Here is an 18,766-nt window from a genome sequence, read left to right as displayed (position 1 = left end):
AATGACAATCATCCAGTGGCAGAAAACATGAAGGAAAGAAAAGATGCAGGTCTCAGACTATGGAGACAAGCAGATCCATATGCTGTGAGGAGAAGGACTGCTGTGGACTATAGATTTCACACCAAAGAATAGCAAGATTTCTATGAGACAGTGCTACTTGATAAGAAGCCCATTGTCTGTGATATGAAGTGGGTTGATTGGGAATATATTGATGAAAATGAAGACCTCTTTCCAGGAGTGCATGAAAGCTTCAAGCTCAATGGAGTTGAAAAGTTTGTGGGTCAAAAGTTGACCAAGTGGAATGATGAGCTCATTATGCAAAAAATTTCAACAACTCATTTCTATCCTGATGGCAAGATAGTCTAGATGTCTGAAGGTACAAGGTACCAATCTTCTATTGATGAGTGGGCCAAGCTCATAAAATCCCACAAAAAAGCTGAGAAAGACATTGATGTCTATGCTGAGAAGAAGAAGGATCACAACTCCATGGCCAACATGTAAAAGGAGATTCCTGACGAAGCCTTGGAGACACACAAGCTAGGCTCAGTGTACTACCTAATGTCTGGATTGGCCACAATGAACACTATATTGAGGCACACCTTTGTTGCCCAAATCAGGTGATCATTCGATGATTAGAGGCCATTCCATCAACTTGCTCCAGCTCTTTGATTTGCCCCAGAAGTTCAAGGTTATGAGCTTGATTGTTGAGACCATCAAGAGAGCAGCTGCTGACCAGAAGAGGTCATGTGGATATGCTCCACACATACAAATGTTGATTAACTCCAAGATGCCCAAAGGAGTATACTTGTTGGACAAAAGAGCATGTTCCCTTTAGATCTGATTTTGAGGACAACACTGTTGTCATGAATGTTGAACATCCCACATATGTGGAAGCTCAAGAGAAGAGGCAGAAAGATGAAGTTGAGAAGGCAGCAAAGATGCCAAGTGCTGAAGAAGCTTCAGAAGTGTTCCTCAAGTGAAAGCGAGACCAACTTGGATATCTTATTCAAGCTACCTAGAGTATTGAGAAAGGATTGGCCACCCTGACTCAGAACCAGGAGAGCTTTGAGAGGATCATTGAAACAAAATTCTATGATCTTGACTTGGAGGTGACAGAGATACAAACAGTAGTTGAGCAGCTCCAGGAAGAAGCAGAAGAGCGGAAGGGGAAAGCAACTACAGAAGTGTTTCAGAGAGTGCCTAGGGCACAGAGGTCTGCAGCCGTGCCAGTGCCAGACACTAGATCTACAGCATCAGCACCTGCAGCCATAGCTCCAGTTGCCCCTCCAGTGGCAACTCCACCATCTCCATCAACTTCAATAGATGCTTTCATCCTTGGAGTCCTCTCAACACCACCTCCTGAAGATCAAGCCTAGAGAGGCGCATAGCACTATGCATTTTCAAGCTTTTTGGCAACTTGTTGCCAAAGGGGGAGAAAATGTATAGATCATAGGCTTCGAGGGAGAGAGAGCTTTGCTTATTTTGCTACTTATTTGATTGCTTGGTTCAGATACTTTATGCTCATGTGTGTGAGATACATTGTATGGTCATGTGTTTGATCATATCATGCTTAATGCTTGTGCTTGGATGATGACATTCTCTATCCTTTATGTATGATCATTCACTTTGCCTTGGTGATGATTGTTTGTTCCAATTTTTAATCATTTTCAGAGCTCCACCAAGATGTATGTGCAATGGAAGAGTAACCCATGATCCTAATTGGTTGTGCATTTGCATTCAAAAGAAAATATTAAATAATGCACAAATTTAGGGGGAGCTCTTACTTATCACATACTTCTCAAAGCGATGATGTTTTCAATTCTTATTATCTTTTATCAAAGCTTTGATCTATATGTTGTCATCAATTACCAAAAATGGGGAGATTGAAAGTGCAACTAATCCCTGGGTGGTTTTGGTAATTCTTAACAATATATAGCTCATTGAACTAATGCTCTTTCAATATGATCATTTTAGAAAGTTCAATGATTGGCATGGCATGGGCTAGAGATGTGGACCCCTCAAAATGCTAAGGACACATATTGGCAACAAGCTCAGGACTCTACATTTTTATTTAAGTGATCCAAGATCACATTGAGTCCATAGGAAAGCCAAAACTATTAAAAGGGGATGAGGTGTTGCTTAATGTCTTACTTGCTCAAAATGCTTAGTGATATGCACCAAAATCCTCAGCCACTTTCTCATTTCCACATATGTCCTAAACCTAAAAGTCAAACTCGGCCCCACCGATTTGATTTATCCGGCGCCACCGAGTTCATTTGATATAGCCACTGCCACAAACCCTAATCACTTCGGTTTCACCTAAAGGGATCTCGGTCTCACCAAGATGGGATTGCAAACTCATTGTTTCCTTTTCGTAACATTTCGGTCCCGCCGAAATGAGCGAATTGGTCCAGATACGTCTCCAACATATCTACTTTTCCAAACACTTTTGCCCTTGTTTTGGACTCTAACTTGCATGATTTGAATGAAACTAACCCGGACTGACGCTATTTTCAGCAGAACTGCCATGATGTTGTTTTATGTGTAGAAAACAAAAGTTCTCGGAATGACCGGAAAATCCACGGAGGCATGTTTTGGAAAATATAAAAAATACTGGCGAAAGAATCAAGACCAGGGGGCCCACACCCTGTCCACGAGGGTGGGGGAGCGCCCACCCCCCCTGGGCGCGCCCCCTATCTCGTGGGCCCCCTGACGCTCCACCGACCTCAACTCCAACTCCATATATTCCGTTTCACGGAGAAAAAATCAGAGAGAAAGTTTCATCGCGTTTTACGACACGGAGCCGCCGCCAAGCCCTAACCTCTCTCGGGAGGGCTGATGTGGAGTCCGCTCGGGGCTCCGAAGAGGGGGATTCGTCACTGTCGTCATCATCAACCATCCTCCATCACCAATTTCATGATGCTCACCGCCGTGCGTGAGTAATTCCATCGTAGGCTTGCTGGACGGTGATGGGTTGGATGAGATTTACCATGTGATCAAGTTAGTTTTGTTAGCGTTTGATCCCTAGTATCCACTACGTTCTGAGAATGATGTTGCTATGACTTTGCTATGCTTAATGCTTGGCACTAGGGCCCGAGTGCCATGATTTCAGATCTGAACCTATTATGTTTTCATGGATATATGTGTGTTCTTGATCCTATCTTGCAAGTCTATAGTCACCTATTATGTGTTATGATCGACAACCCCGAAGTGACAATAATCGGGATACTTCTCGATGATGACCGTAGTTTGAGGAGTTCATGTATTCACTATGTGCTAATGCTTTGTTCCGGTTCTCTATTAAAAGTAGGCCTTAATATCCCTTAGTTTCCGCTAGGACCCCGCTTCCACGGGAGGCTAGGACAAAAGATGTCATGCAAGTTCTTTTCCATAAGCATGTATGACTATATTCGGAATACATGCCTACATTACATTGATGAACTGGAGCTAGTTCTGTGTCACCCTATGTTATAGCTATTACATGAGGAATCGCATCCGACATAATTATCCATCACTGATCCAATGCCTACGAGCTTTTCACATATTGTGCTTCGCTTATTTACTTTCCCGTTGCTACTGTTACAATTACTACAAAACTATTATCTTTACTTTTGCCACTGTTACCTTTATTATCATACTACTTTGCTACTAAATACTTTGCTGCAGATACTAAGTTATCCAGGTGTGGTTGAATTGATAAGTCAACTACTAATACTCAATAATATTCTTTGGCTCCCCTTGTGTCGAATCAATAAATTTGGGTTGAATACTCTACCCTCGAAAGCTGTTACAATCCCCTACACTTGTGGGTTATCAAGACTAATTTCTGGCTTCATTGTCGGGGAGCATAGCTCTATTCTTTAAGTCACTTGGGATTTATATCTGTTGATCACTATGAGGAACTTGAAAGATGAAAGAACCAAGATTTTGCCCTCAACTACGAGGGGAGGTAAGGAACTGCCATCTAGCTCTGCACTAGATTCTTCTTCTGTTATTAGTAAGCTTGCGATACCTAAACCTGCTACTGCTATGAATTCTGATATGTTGCATGTTATCGATGATGCCACTTCTGCTATGCATGATACTTATGATGAAACTACTTCTGTGTGTGATACCAGTTTGCCATTAGGTGAATTTCTTGATGAACAACTTGCTAGGGCTAGAGAAAATGAAATTATTGAATATGCTATTATTGATGATAGTGATGATTAAAGTTCTCCCCCTGATTATGAATTACCTGTTGTTGCTGAGGGTTATGTTATGGAAGAGGAAGCTGCTAGAGCTATCTTTGCTTGTAAAGATAGATATGATCTTAAAAAGTTATTAGCTAAATGGAAGCAGCAATCTCTTAATGCTAGAATGAAACCTGACCCTGCTTTTCCTACTTCACCTATATGTGTTACTAATAAGGATTATGAATTCTCTGTTGATCCTGAAATCATTACTTTAGTTGAATCTGATCCTTTTTATGGCCTTGAATCTGGAACTTTTGTGGCACATCTTACCAAGTTAAATGATATAGCCACCCTGTTTACTAATGATGAGAAGTCTCGCTATTATTATATCCTTAAGATATTTCCATTCTCATTAAAGGGTGATGCTAAGACTTGGTTTAATTCTCTTGCTCCTGGTTGTGTGTGTAGTCCCCACGATATGATTTATTACTTCTCTACTAATTTTTTTCCCTGCTCATAAGAAATAAGTTGCCTTGTGGGAAATATATAATTTTGTGCAAATCAAAGGAGATAGTCTCCCACAAGCTTGGGGGAGGCTTCTCCGATTACTTAATGCTTTGCCTGATCATCCTCTTAAGAAAAATGAAATACTTGATATATTTTATAATGGACTAACCGATGCTTCCAAGGACTACTTGGATAGTTGTGCTGGTTGTGTTTTCAGGGAAAGAACGGTCGACCAAGCTGAATTACTATTGAATAATATGTTGACTAATGAAAATAATTGGACTCTCCCTGAGCCAATTCCTGAGGCAATTCCTGAACCAATTGAGCCACCTCCTGAGCCTATTCCTAAACCCACTCCAAAGAATAGAGGTGTTTTATTTCTCAGTCCTGAAGATATGCAAGAGGCAAAGAAATCAATGAAAGAAAAAGGTATAAAAGCTGAAGATGTTAAGAATTTACCACCTATTGAAGAAATACATGGTCTTAATATACCACCTGTTGAAGAACCACATTGTCTTGATAACCCGACACAGGTAGTAAAAGTAAATTCTCTCTATAGATATGATAAAGTTGAAATTCCCTCTACCAAATTTCATAGCCCATGCTTAGTGAATTTGATGACTTTATGGCTATTCAAGAAAGTTTTAATGCTTATGTTGGTAGAGAATTAAAGAATAATGCTTTCGAGAAAGGACGCATGAGTGATTATATGGCTAGAGTTAAAGGTGAACTTAAACTCATTAGCAAATATGCTTCTATGGTTGCTACTCAAGCTGAGCAAGTACTTAAAGCTCAAAATGATTTGCTTGATGAATTAAATAATAAACCTGACTTTGTTGGTAGAGTGGCTACTAGAACTGGTAGAATGACTCAGGAACCTTTGTATCCTGAAGGCCACGCTAAGAGGATCGAGGACGATTCTCAGAGAAATAATTTAGAGGCACCTAGTTCTTCTAAAAAGAATAAAAAGGAAAACGACTTTGCTTGTTTCTAGTGAACCTGTTATAGACACACCTGAGAATCCCAATGATATCTCTGTTTCTGATGCTGAAACACAATCAGGTGATGAACATGAGCCTAGTGATAATGTTAATGATAATGTTCATGTTGATGCTGAACCTAGCAAAAATAATGAAGTAGAGATTGAACCTGCTGTTGATCTTGATAACCCACAATCAAAGAATCAACGTTATGATAAGAGAGATTTTGTTGCTAGGAAGAACGGTAGACAAAGAGAACCATGGGTTCAGAAACCCATGCCCTTTCCTCCTAAACCATCCAAGACAAAGGATGATGAGGATTTTGAGCGCTTTGCTGAAATGATTAGACCTATCTTCCTACATATGCACTTAACTGATATGCTTAAGGTAAATCCTTATGCTAAGTATATGAAGGATATCATTACAAACAAAAGAAAGATACCGGAAGCTGAAATTTTCACCATGCTTGCTAATTACACTTTTAAGGGTGGAATACCAAAGAAACTTGGAGATCCGAGGGTACCAACCATACCATGCTCCATTAAAAGAAATTATGTTAGATCTGCTTTATGTAATCTTGGAGCCGGTGTTAGTGTTATGCCTCTCTCTTTATATTGTAGACTTGAATTGTATAAGTTGACACCTACTGAAATATCTTTGCAAATGGCCAATAAATCAACTGCTATACCTATCGGTATTTGTGAGGATGTGCCTGTTGTGGTTGCAAATGTCACTATCTTAACGGACTTTGTTATTCTTGATATTCCCGGGGACGATAGTATGTAGATTATCCTTGGTAGACCCTTTTTGAATACTGCATGGGCTGTTATTGATTGCAACAAAGGCAATGTCACTTTTCGTGTGAATGGTAATGAGCATACGGTACACTTTCCGAGAAACAATCTCAAGTTCATAGCATCAATTCTATTGGAAAAGTTCCAACTATTATTATTGGAGGTTTTGAATTTCCTCTCCCTACTGTCAAGAAAAAGTATGATATGCTTATTGTTGGGGATGTTCATATCCCCGTTGAGGTAACTTAGTGTTATTTGAAATTTCTCCGGTTCTGTGTTATTCGGAATGAGTTTGTTAACAAGACTTGATCTACCTTGTTAGTGGATTCATTGTGATGATCATGAGATGGATGAAACTAGAAGGCACAACCTTCTGCACCCTCTTTTTACTTTTTGTTATTTAGAATAAATAAAGCAAAAATAGTATTATCCGTCTGTTTTCTGAATTATCCGTGCAATAAAAAAATATCCCGAAAATAAAAGTGCTCCAAATGCCCTGCAAATTTAGCATGATTTTTTATGGAATTTGAGGATTTTAGGCACTGAAATCACTGCAGGAGGGGCAAGCACCAGGCCAGGAGAGTGGAGGGCACGCCCACCCCCCTGGGCGCGCCCCCTGTCTCATGGGCCCCTGGTGGCCCCTCTCCACTTATGCCAGCACCCACACCTCCATCTTCTTCCCAAAAAAATCCCCATCCAGCTCAAGCACGAGTTCTAGCTCATTTTGCTACGATTTTCGATCTCCTTGCTCAAAGCTCCATTCACAAAACTGCTTTGGGAGATTGTTGCTTGGTATGTGACTCCTCCATTGGTCCAATTAGTTTTTGTTCTAGTGCTTTATTCATTGCAAATTTTTGCTGCATAGATGACCATGTTCTTGAGCTTGCATGTTAAATCTATGAGGTCCCAAGTAATTCTAATGCATGATATAGGCTCTAGGCACTTGTAGGAGTAGTTGCTACCAATCTTGTTTAGTTTTATTCACTTTTATTTTGTAGTTACAAAATTTCAGAAAATTTCAGAAAATGTTAAGGAGATTTTTGAGGGGCTCTTCTAGCCAAGGCTCCCAGGAAAAACAAGCTAAAGAGAAGGAAAAAGCCAAGTATAATCTTCCTCGCATAGCGGAAGTAAAACCGTGTGAAAGGCCATATGATAATTTCTTGAAAGAAGCTGGAATTTATGAAGATTTTTATTCTTTGATCGAGAATGCAGGCCTCACCGATTTCCTCCACGACCGGATCGATCAGTATCTCTTACTCACCAATACTTTTGTGCAAAACTTTTATTATTATCCTAAGAAGTCACCGCCTTCAGTATCATTTCATTTATATGATGAACAGGGAAATGTCTTTACGTAATTTTTGCGCGGTATGTAGGATACCCTTTCAGGGAAAATGAGAGGAACCACATCGTAGAGATGTGGATGGCTTTGTTAACACTATCACTGTAGGGGATCCAAAGAAGGGTTCTGATGCGAGAATCTCTAGCATACACTTTCCTGTTTTACGCTACTTTGCCATATTTACTAGTAGATGCTTGATTGGTCGTGGAAATAGTGGAATCTTCAATGTTCTTGATATTATCATTCTTCACCATGCCTTGTTTGGAGATAATAGTTTTAGTATGGGTGCCGTCATTGCTAAACGGCTAAGCCTGAATCGTACAAAAGGCCCCATCTTTGGAGGTATCTATGTTGCACGTCTTGCTAGATATTTTGAGATACCTATTAGGCACCATGAGAAAGAGGAGACAAAATTGCCTCCTTACATTTTAGATTACAAGAGCATGGTAGCACATGAGTTCATTGTTGACAACAAAGATAAGACGCTCTTGTATAACCTGAGATTTAATAAGAAACACAATGAGACTATTGTTTTGCCTACGCCTCTGTTGTTTGATTTGATTGCAGATAATTTTATTGTCACGCCGGAAGCGGTGTACGCTCATCGAGGCCAAGCATCCACTCCAGAACTTGAGCTTGAGCCGGAATCTGCACTGGACCCTTATCGTGCATCATCTTACAAGTGGGACCCGAAGATGGCCAGCCAGTGGTATCCTGATTACACCTCCCAGTACACCGGGGAGAGTAGTCGTGGCCCTTGGCATTAGACCAACTTAGGCCAAAAGCCTAATCTTGGGGGAATACGTATTTCTCACCGACTTTACATTCATGTTCACACACTATTCTAGTCGTCGGTGCTCATACTCTTTCATTGTATTATCCATGCTAGTTTAAATTTCTTTTTCTAGTTTTCTTCTTGTGTGTTTGATAAACCTTAAGAAAAACCAAAAAAAAAATAGTTAGTTTAATTTCCATGCTTGTAATAGAAATTAAAATGAAAACCCAAAAAAAATTCGTTCTTCTTCTTACTTGTTGGGAGCTTTCCCGTGTAAATAGTTTTATTTTCTTTTCTTTCCTTTGGGGGTCGAGAGTAGAAGACCATATTGAAAAATGTTTAGTGGCTCTCATATGCATGATTGTTTATTTAACTTAGAGCCCATATTACTCTATCTTCTCTCTTGAGTTAAATGCTTGCAGATTCCAGCTTAGTCCTATGCACGTGCACTATTATTATTATACACATTGTTCGGTCGTGCAAGTGAAAGGCAATAATGACGATATAAGATGGACTGATTGAGATGAGAAAAGCTGGTATGAACTCGACCTCTCTTGTTTTTGTAAATATGATGAGTTCATCGTTCCTGATTCAGCTTATTATGAACTAAACATATTTGCCATGACATTTAGAGATTATAGTTGCTTGTGCCATGCTTGATTAGCTATGAGTTATAATGGTTTGCCTTGCGTGCCAACATGTTATTACAATGATTATGATGTGGTATGATGGGATGGTATCCTCCTTTGAATGAATGGAGTGACTCGACTTGGCACATGTTCACGCATGTAGTTGAAACAAATCAACATAGGCTTCATGATATTTATGTTCATGGTAGATTATATCCTACTCATGCTTGTACTCGGTGTGAATTAATTTTAATGCATGTTTATGACTGTTGTCGCTCTCTCAGTTGGTCGCTTCCCAGTCTTCTGCTAGCCTTCACCTGTACTAAGCGGGAATACTGCTTGTGCATCCAAACTCCTTAAACCCCAAAGTTATTCCAATGAGTCCACCATACCTTCCTATCTGAGATATTTACCTGTCATTCCAAGTAAATTTGTATGTGCCAAACTCCAAACCTTCAAATGAAATTCTGTTTGGTATGCTCGAGCAGCTCATGTTTCAACTAGGGCTGCCTATATCTTCCATGCTAGGTGGGTTATTCTCAAGACGAGTGGACTCCGCTCCTCATTCATGAGAAAGAGCCGGTAACCGGAATGACCAGTCCCATGATCCAAAAAGATCAAAGCAAATCAATATAATTAAACAAAACTCCCCCAGGGCTGTTGTTAGTTGGAGGCACTCGTTGTTTCGAGCAAACCATGGATTGATGCTTGTTGGTGGTGGGGGAGTATAAACTTTTACCATTCTGTTTGGGAACTACCTATAATGCATGTAGTATGGAAGATACAGCCATCTCATAGTTGTTGCGTTGACAGTGGAAGTATGCCGCTCAAAATGTTATTCAATCTCTATTTTAAAATCGAGCTCTGGCACCTCTACAAATCTCTGCTTCCCTCTGCGAAGGGCCTATCTATTTACTTTTATGTTGAGTCATCACCCTCTTATTAAAAAGCACCCGCTAGAGAGCACACTGTCATTTGCATTCATTACTATTGGTTTATATTGGGTATGACTTGACTGGATCTCTTTTACCATGAATTACAATGTCTAGTCAGTCCTTGATCTTTAAAGGTGCTCTGCATTTATGTTTTGCGGTCTCAGAAAGGGCTAGCGAGATACCATTTTGTTATATCATGTTAAGATTGTTTTGAGAAAGTGTTGTCATCCGAGTTTTATTATTATGGCTCACTAGCTGATTCTGCTATTGATATGAGTAATTGTGAGACCGAGGTGTTCTTGTGAGTATGGTTAGTTCATAATATTTGCTGAAACCTGAATGCTGGCTTTGCATGTTTACAACAACAAGAGGAAACAGAGTTTGTAAAAGTTTTTCTTTATCACATTTAGTTTATCAACTGAATTGCTTGAGGACAAGCAAAGGTTTAAGCTTGGGGGAGTTGATACGTCTCCAACGTATCTACTTTTCCAAACACTTTTGCCCTTGTTTTGGACTCCAACTTGCATGATTTGAATGAAACTAACCCGGACTGACGCTGTTTTCAGCAGAACTGCCATGATGTTGTTTTATGTGTAGAAAACAAAAGTTCTCGGAATGACCTGAAAATCCACGGAGGCAAGTTTTGGAAAATATAAAAAATACTAGCGAAAGAATCAAGACCAGGGGGGCCACACCCTGTCCACGAGGGTGGGGGGCGAGCCCACCCGCCTGAGCGCGCCCCCCTGTCTCGTGGGCCCCATGACGCAACACCGACCTAAACTCCAACTCCATATATTCCGTTTCGCAGAGAAAAAAGTCAGAGAGAAAGTTTCATCATGTTTTACGATACGGAGCCGCCGCCAAGCCCTAATCTCTCTCAGGAGGGCTGATCTGGAGTCCGTTCGGGGCTCCAGAGAGGGGGATTCGTTGCCGTCGTCATCATCAACCATCCTCCATCACCAATCTCATGATGCTCACTGCCGTGTGTGAGTAATTCCATCGTAGGCTTGCTGGACGGTGATGGGTTGGATGAGATTTATCATGTAATCAAGTTAGTTTTGTTAGGGTTTGATCCCTAGTATCCACTATGTTCTGATATTGATGTTGCTGTGACTTTGCTATGCTTAATGCTTGTCATTAGGGCCCGAGTGCCATGATTTCATATCTGAACCTATTATGTTTTCATGAATATATATGTGTTCTTGATCCTATCTTGCAAGTCTATAGTCACCTATTATGTGTTATGATCCGATAACCCCGAAGTGACAATAACTGGGATACTTCTCGGTGATGACCGTAGTTTGAGGAGTTCATGTATTCACTATGTGCTAATGCTTTGTTCCGGTTCTCTATTAAAAGGAGGCCTTAATATCCCTTAGTTTCCGCTAGGACCCCGCTGCCATGGGAGGGTAGGACAAAAGATGTCATGCAAGTTCTTTTCCATAAGCACGTATGACTATATTCGGAATACATGCCTACATTACATTGATGAACTGGAGCTAGTTCTGTGACACCCTATGTTATAGCTATTACATGAGGAATCGCATCCGACATAATTATCCATCACTGATCCAATGCCTACGAGCTTTTCACATATTGTGCTTCGCTTATTTACTTTTCCGTTGCTACTGTTACAATTACTACAAAACTATTATCATTACTTTTGCCACTGTTACCTTTATTATCATACTACTTTGCTACTAAATACTTTGCTGTAGATACTAAGTTATCCAGGTGTGGTTGAATTGACAACTCAACTGATAATTCTCAATAATATTCTTTGGCTCCCCTTGTGTCGAATCAATAAATTTGGGTTGAATACTTTTCCCTCGAAAGCTGTTGCGATCCCCTACACTTGTGGGTTATCAGGTCCCACCGAGTTCGCAATGCAAATTCCATGTTTCCTTTTCGTAATGTTTCAGTCTCACAAAAATGAGCGAATCGGTCCCATCGAGTTTGCCTGACCAACCCTCTATGTTCGTATTACTGAAATCGGTCCCACCAAGTTCATGTGATCGGTCACACCGAGATTATGCTATGCCCCAACCCTAGCGCATCGGTCCCACCGAGTTGATCGTATCGGTCCCATCAAAAAGCCTAACATTCATATTTTGACCTGAATCAGTCTGACCGAGTTTTACCATTCGGTCTCACCGAGTTTGGGAATCTGCGTGTAAGGTTAGATTTTGTGTGGAGGCTATATATACCCCTCCACCCATTCTTCACTCATGGAGAGAGCCATCAGAACATACCTACACTTCCACCATTCATTTTCTAAGAGAGAACCACCTACTCATGTGTTGAGACCAAGACATTCCATTCCAACTACAAGATTATTGATCTCTAGCCTTCCCCAAGTTTCTTTCCACTCAAATCATCTTTCCACCGTAGCCAAATCTGTGAGAGAGAGTTGAGTGTTGGGGAGACTATCATTTGAAGCACAAGAGCAAGGAGTTCATCATCAACACACCATCTATTACATTTTGGAGAGTGGTGTCTCCTAGATTGGTTAGGTGTCACTTGGGAGCCTCTGTCAAGATTGTGGAGTTGAACCAAGGAGTTTGTAAGGGCAAGGAGATCGCCTACTTCGTGAGGATATACCCAAGTGAGGCAAGTCCTTCATGGATGATGGCCATGGTGAGATAGACAAGGTTGCTTCTTCGTGGACCCTTCGGGGGTGGAGCCCTCCGTCGACTCACGCAAGCGTTACCCTTCATGGGTTGAAGTCTCCATCAACGTGGATGTACGATAGCACCACCTATCGGAACCACGCCAAAAATCTCCGTGTCAACATTGCGTTTGCTCCCTCCAAACTCCTCCCATTTACTTTCTTGCAAGTTGCATGCTTTACTTTCCGCTGCTCATGTACTCTTTGCATGCTTGCTTGAATTGTATTATGATTGCTTGACTTGTGATAAGTTGCTAAAATCTGCCAAGAATTAAAATTGGGAAAATGTTAGATTTTTAATTGGTCAAGTAGTCTAATCCCCCCCCTCTAGACATACTTCCGATCCTACAGACGTTCATTCCCAACAGAGAGAAGGATGAGCTGATAGAGGCCCTCGGGAATCCTGAGCACCCTGGACGAACACGAGGCACACCAGGCTCCGTTCCGTGGGTGCATGGGTTCCCCGACAGCGTTTGTTACAGAAGCAGAGAGAGAAAGAGGAAAGTGGAAGCGAGCGAAATGGAGAAGCTCAATGCAAGAATAACAAAGCTAGAGGAACTTGAGAGCCAGCGAGCTACCGGCCAACCAATTAGCGGCATGAAGATCCTTGCTTCGACGCTGCCCCAGAAGCTACCCCACCATCTCAGCGGAGAAGCAGTGTGGCTTCCACGAAGCTCGTTCAGCCTGATTTCGCTGCTCCTCACTACCCCGTGGATAGTATCACGGAGGCTGAACATTGCGAGCTAATGACGAAATGCCAGAACCTAACTTTGAAGGCGGTGGTCGGCTCTATTGTACCACATCAAGCCGAGGGAACTTTTCATTGTCGTTCGATTCCACATGGCTATGGTGTTGTGATGATGGATGAAGTAATGGAGGGATCTGAGGAGCTGGAGCTTGACTACCTACAGGTGAAGGGGAGAATCATCTGGTTTATGCTTTAAGGCGTACATGTCGATGGAGGAAGGAGTACATCAAGCTTCCAAACTGGACGCCTCCTCCTCCTCCTCTGGCGAGTCAGGGCACTCCGCCTCCTCCTCCTCCTCCTCCGGCAAGTGATCCAAGCATTCCGCCTCCTTCCCCGCCTCCTCTGGTGCGTGAGGGCACTCCGCCTCCTCCTCTACCTACTCCAGCGTATCAGCAGACTCCGCCGCGTCAGCAACGGTGGAAGAGAGACGTCGCCGCTCCGATGGCTAGCAGTACAAGAGGCGGGAAGAAATAAAATTTGGTCCAAGCCTGGAGCCTCTTCCAAAGTTACCATATGAGAGGACAGACAAGCAAAACACGGACATCTGCGCTGTCAAAGTGCAGGCCCATTTTGAACGGAAACCTCCACCTCCGAAGGAAACGGTAGATCCGGTGAAAGCGAAGTGCACTATGGATGCCCTGAAGTGACCACCACCGCCTCCGCTGGATTCCAACTATGTCCGTTGTATTAAAAAGACATATGAAGATGCGCGGCGTCTGGGAAGTACTTCCATTGATGCAAGATTAGCACAAGGAAGAAGTGGGAAAACAATTCCCCATCTCGGTGAACAGGCGAAGCAATCGTGCCCCCCGCTCAAGGTGTCTAGCGATATCATCGCTAATCATCCAGGGCTAGTGCCCGGTACCAATCTTGGTGATTACCTGAGCGGCGATGTAGAGTTTGAAATGTTAGAGGTAGCAGAGATCTTCATATACGAGTACGGGAAGTCTCTCTTCAAACCTGATCGTCCTCCTCTAACAACGATGATGCAAAGATTGCACGAATGGTTCATGGATACCTGCAGGAAGTCTGAGAAGGATAGTATGATTGTGAGAATTAAAGATGAGCACGGCCTCATTGGAGTTGAGTTGCTGCCTATTGAATTTGTGGAGTTATTTCAGTTATTCAATCAAGACGCGCTCGACAAACAACTAATGACTTGCTACTGTCTATAAGTATTACTTCTGTAATTAAGTCTCTATAGCTCAACTCTTTCATTGCATGTATATATAATTATCCTCACTATATTATGCAGATTGAAGATCATCGAATGCAAAAAAGGACAAATCCATGACATTGGGTTCATTAACCCAAATATCGTAAATGAATGGTCGGTTAAAAAGAGAGTCAAAGATACTGAGGACAACTTGCTACAATCGTTACTTCGACATCAAAACAAAGCTAAAATACTCTTTCCTTACAACTTCAAGTGAGTGTTAATGTCTTGTGCATATTCGATTTCGCTTATTCGAGGTTATAGTAATGTAATTGATGAGTTATGCGTGCATAGCTTCCACTTTATTATGCTAGATATTAAGCTTGACTGGGGAATAGTAATTTTCTTAGACTCGAGACGTAAAGATCCCCAGGATTATACTAACATGTTTGCAATGGTCCAGAAGTAAGTTCAGTCAATCATTATCGCACCATATCAGCAACTTTGATTCATTTGCTGATATCAAGTAATCATTTCCTTTGCCTGGCAGGGTTTGGAAAAAGTTCACCGGAATTGTTCCGGCTCTGCAGAGGGAGCTACGATTTACACACCCCAAAGTAGTACTAGCTAGTTCCATGCATCTCTCATTGATTCTAGTTTCATCAATACCATTTATCATGCTTGATTATTAGTGTGATTGAACTCTATTTCTCGTAAAGTGCTTGTGGCAGGAAGGCGGGGATAATTTATGTGGATACTACGTCTGCGAGTTCATCTACAACTCGACCGCTCAGTGGGGCTACTCTGACGAACAATATGAAGTACGTAAAAATATTCATAATTTTATTTTATTACCATAAGTTGTGTTGAGTTTCATTCATGTATGTGTATTGACCCCTTCTTTAAATTAGTAGTGACAGATGCGGGATGAAATCCAACCACATGATCGCATACGAGCAATCCAAGAGGAATTGGCGGGATTCTTTCTTGAGCACATCATTCATAAAGACGGAGAATGCCATGTGGAAGTTGAAATGGATTTTAGATGTTAAGGATTGTAAGAGATGTTATATTGTATATATGTAGTAGCGTCGAATAGATATACGAAAACTTGTTGTTCGGCCAATCTCGGAGAAAGATAGGTCACTTCTATTTGTATATGTTCATGACGATCTTGTGTAATTAATGGTTCCTTCATTTTCTTCACAATATGAAACCCCTAAATTAACCCTCCAAAACCCCTAAACCCCCCCTTTCAAAAAAAAGAAGCAAAAACCCAGCGCCTGCGAGCTACTGACGCGTGGTCCTCCTGCCTAGGCGTCCTGCAGCGGCCACATGGAGCCCCTTCTGTCCCGGTTCGTAAGCAAACCAGGACTAAAGATTTTGGGCTTTAGTCTCGACCCTTTTGTCCCGGTTTCAGAACCGGGTCTAAAGGACCTCTGAAACCGGGACTGGTTTCCTGTTTTCTACTAGTGATGCCCGGCCGACGCTGTTCTGAATGTTTGCATTACGTGTGTTCTTTTTCAACTCTAGCCACGACGTGCTGACGAGTGCGTCGCCGGAGTCGTTGATGGATGAACCGGCGCCGGGATCGAACAAATTAAGGTTGAAGGAGAGCGAGAAGGCGCAGCTCGGTGCGTAGTATAGGTATAACAACTAGAGTGGTAGGACTAGGACGCCGGCGAGAGGCCATTTTTACGAAAAAAGGGTTTCCCCCGCTTTATATATAAAGCACCAACACTTACATCCAAGCAACCGATACAAACGCACGCCACACACAACCCAAGGCAAGGTACAAGAATGTCGGGCACCGACACACAACCTCAACGACTACCAAGTATCAACAAAATGAGCAAAGAGAACCGCTTGTACCGACGGAGACCACCATCAAGATGAGAGATCATCCGGGAAGAAGTGCAACGGACAACGCCGGACCGAGGGCTCCAAAACAATGCCTCCAAGATTGGCACGACCACGGACTGTCGCCATCGTCCGATCCAAAGATCAGGTTTTCACCCGGAGCAGGACGAGAGGAGTGGGAGCACCATGACGGAGACTGCAAGGAGAAACACGACGTCCGCGGACGCCGCCACCGTCGACCCGTGCACGGACAGGTAAGTGATGAACCCTGGTGCTCCACCCTTCCGCCGCATCCCCGGTCTGCCAACCACCTGCAGCCATGCCACCCAAGCGGCCATGGTTGCTCGCCCGCATCCGAGTCGCGTAGTCCGCCTACGACCAACGCTACTCCCACCGACACGGCCGCCGCCCCGCCACCAGACCACCCCAAGAAGCCCCAAAGGTCACGCCTTGGACAAGATCCACGAGCCCAACCACCTCCGAACCGCCGGCGATCACTGCCTTAAGAGGAACCGTGCCCAGTCGGCCGGGGGAAGGGGAGGAGGAGGAGCGGCCTACGGCCACGACCGGCACCTCTGCGCCGGCGACAGGCACGCAGCAGCGCACCTGTCCCTCCTACCAGCTCCCCCCCCGAGACCCCATGTCTCGCCCCTGAAGCTGAACGCCCAGATCCGCAAGAGAGTGCCGGCCACCGCCCGCTGCCGAGGAGGAGTGATACGTCTCCAACGTATCTATAATTTTTTATTGTTCCATGCTATTATATTACCCCTTTTGGATGTTTATGGGCTTTATTTTACATATTTATATCATTTTTGGGACTAACCTACTAACCGGAGGCCCAACCCATATTGCTGTTTTTTTGCCTATTTCAGTATTTCGAAGAAAAGGAATATCAAACGGAGTCCAAACGGAATGAAACCTTCGGGAGCACGATTTTTGGAACGAACGTGATCCGAAGAACTTGGAGTGCAAGTCAAGAAGAAAACGAGGCGGCTAGGAGATAGGAGGGCGCGCCCACCCCTCCTAGGCGCGCGCCCTGTCTAATGGGCCCCACGAGCGGCCACCGACGTACTTCTTCCTCCTATATATACCCACGTGCCCCGAAAACATCCAAGGAGCCAACGAAAAACAATTTCCACCGCCGTAACCTTCTGTATCCGCGAGATCCCATATTGGAGCCTTCGCCGGCGCTCTGCTAGAGGGGGAATCAACCATGGAGGGCTTCTACATCAACACCATAGCCCCTCCGATGAGTTGTGAGTAGTTTACCACAGACCTTCGGGTCCATAGTTATTAGCTACATGGCTTCTTCTCTCTTTTTGGATCTCACACTACTGGAATCAGCTACTTTGCCATCTTCCTGATCTTTGCCGTCAGCTAGCGGACGGCAAAGAAGCTCTTTGCCATCAGCTACCGAAAAGCCGACGGCAAAGAGACGGCGGACGGCAAAGAAGCACTTTGCCATGAGCCATTTCGTTGTCGTCCGCCAGCTGATAGCAAAGATTCTTTGTCGTCAGCCAGCTGACGGCAAGAGGGAGGTGGCCCCAACCCACCCGCCCGTTTAAAAAAACTTAACATCCCCACCTCTTTGCCGTCAGCTAGCAGACGACAAAGAGAGACAATGGCGGACGGCAAAGAATGGCGGACGGCAAAGAGCTTCTTTAACTAACGGACGTCCACACCCCCCCCCCCCGCCCGTTACTCTCCTCTTCCTCTCTCCTCCCCGACGGCCCGCCCTATATCCACCGCCGCCCCCGCCCTCGCCGCCCGGCGCCGCCCCTGCCGCCCGGTGCCACCCCCACCACCCCTCCACCCCCCACCCCACCCGCCGACGCCCCGTCGCCCCGCCACCCGTCGCCCCGGCCCCGCCCCCCGCCGCCCCTCCGCCCCACCACCCCCCGCCCCCACCACCCCACCCGCCGCCCGGCGACGCACCCGCCGGCCGGCGCCGCCCCCGCCGCCCGGCGACGCACCCGCCGCCCGGTGCCGCCCCGCCGACCGTCCCATTGCTCCGGTGAGGGAACAATTTTTTTTCTTCTGTTTTTTCAATTTTTTTTGCTGTTTAATTGTTAGTGCTCGATTGTGTTAGTGTTAGTGTTAGAAAAGAATTAGAAGAAGTAGAAGAAGTAGAAGTAGTAGAAAGATGAAAAAAGAAGAAGAAGAAAAGAAGTAGAAGAAGTAGAAGAAGAAGAAAAGA

The 18,766-nt window shown here is 43.8% G+C and overlaps 1 pseudogene; it reads right to left on the bottom strand.

Moving 5' to 3' along the window:
- The window catches only part of LOC123158484 (L-type lectin-domain containing receptor kinase IX.1-like), a 44,300-nt pseudogene extending 27,898 nt beyond the window's left edge, over positions 1-16,402 (bottom strand).
- Between the last annotated feature and the right edge of the window lie 2,364 nt (positions 16,403-18,766).

Source organism: Triticum aestivum, chromosome 7B (assembly GCF_018294505.1).
Source record: "Triticum aestivum cultivar Chinese Spring chromosome 7B, IWGSC CS RefSeq v2.1, whole genome shotgun sequence".
NCBI classification, from domain to species: Eukaryota; Viridiplantae; Streptophyta; class Magnoliopsida; order Poales; family Poaceae; genus Triticum; species Triticum aestivum.
The sequence above is the reverse complement of the archived record's forward strand: the minus strand, read 5'-3'. Positions and strand labels throughout refer to the sequence as shown.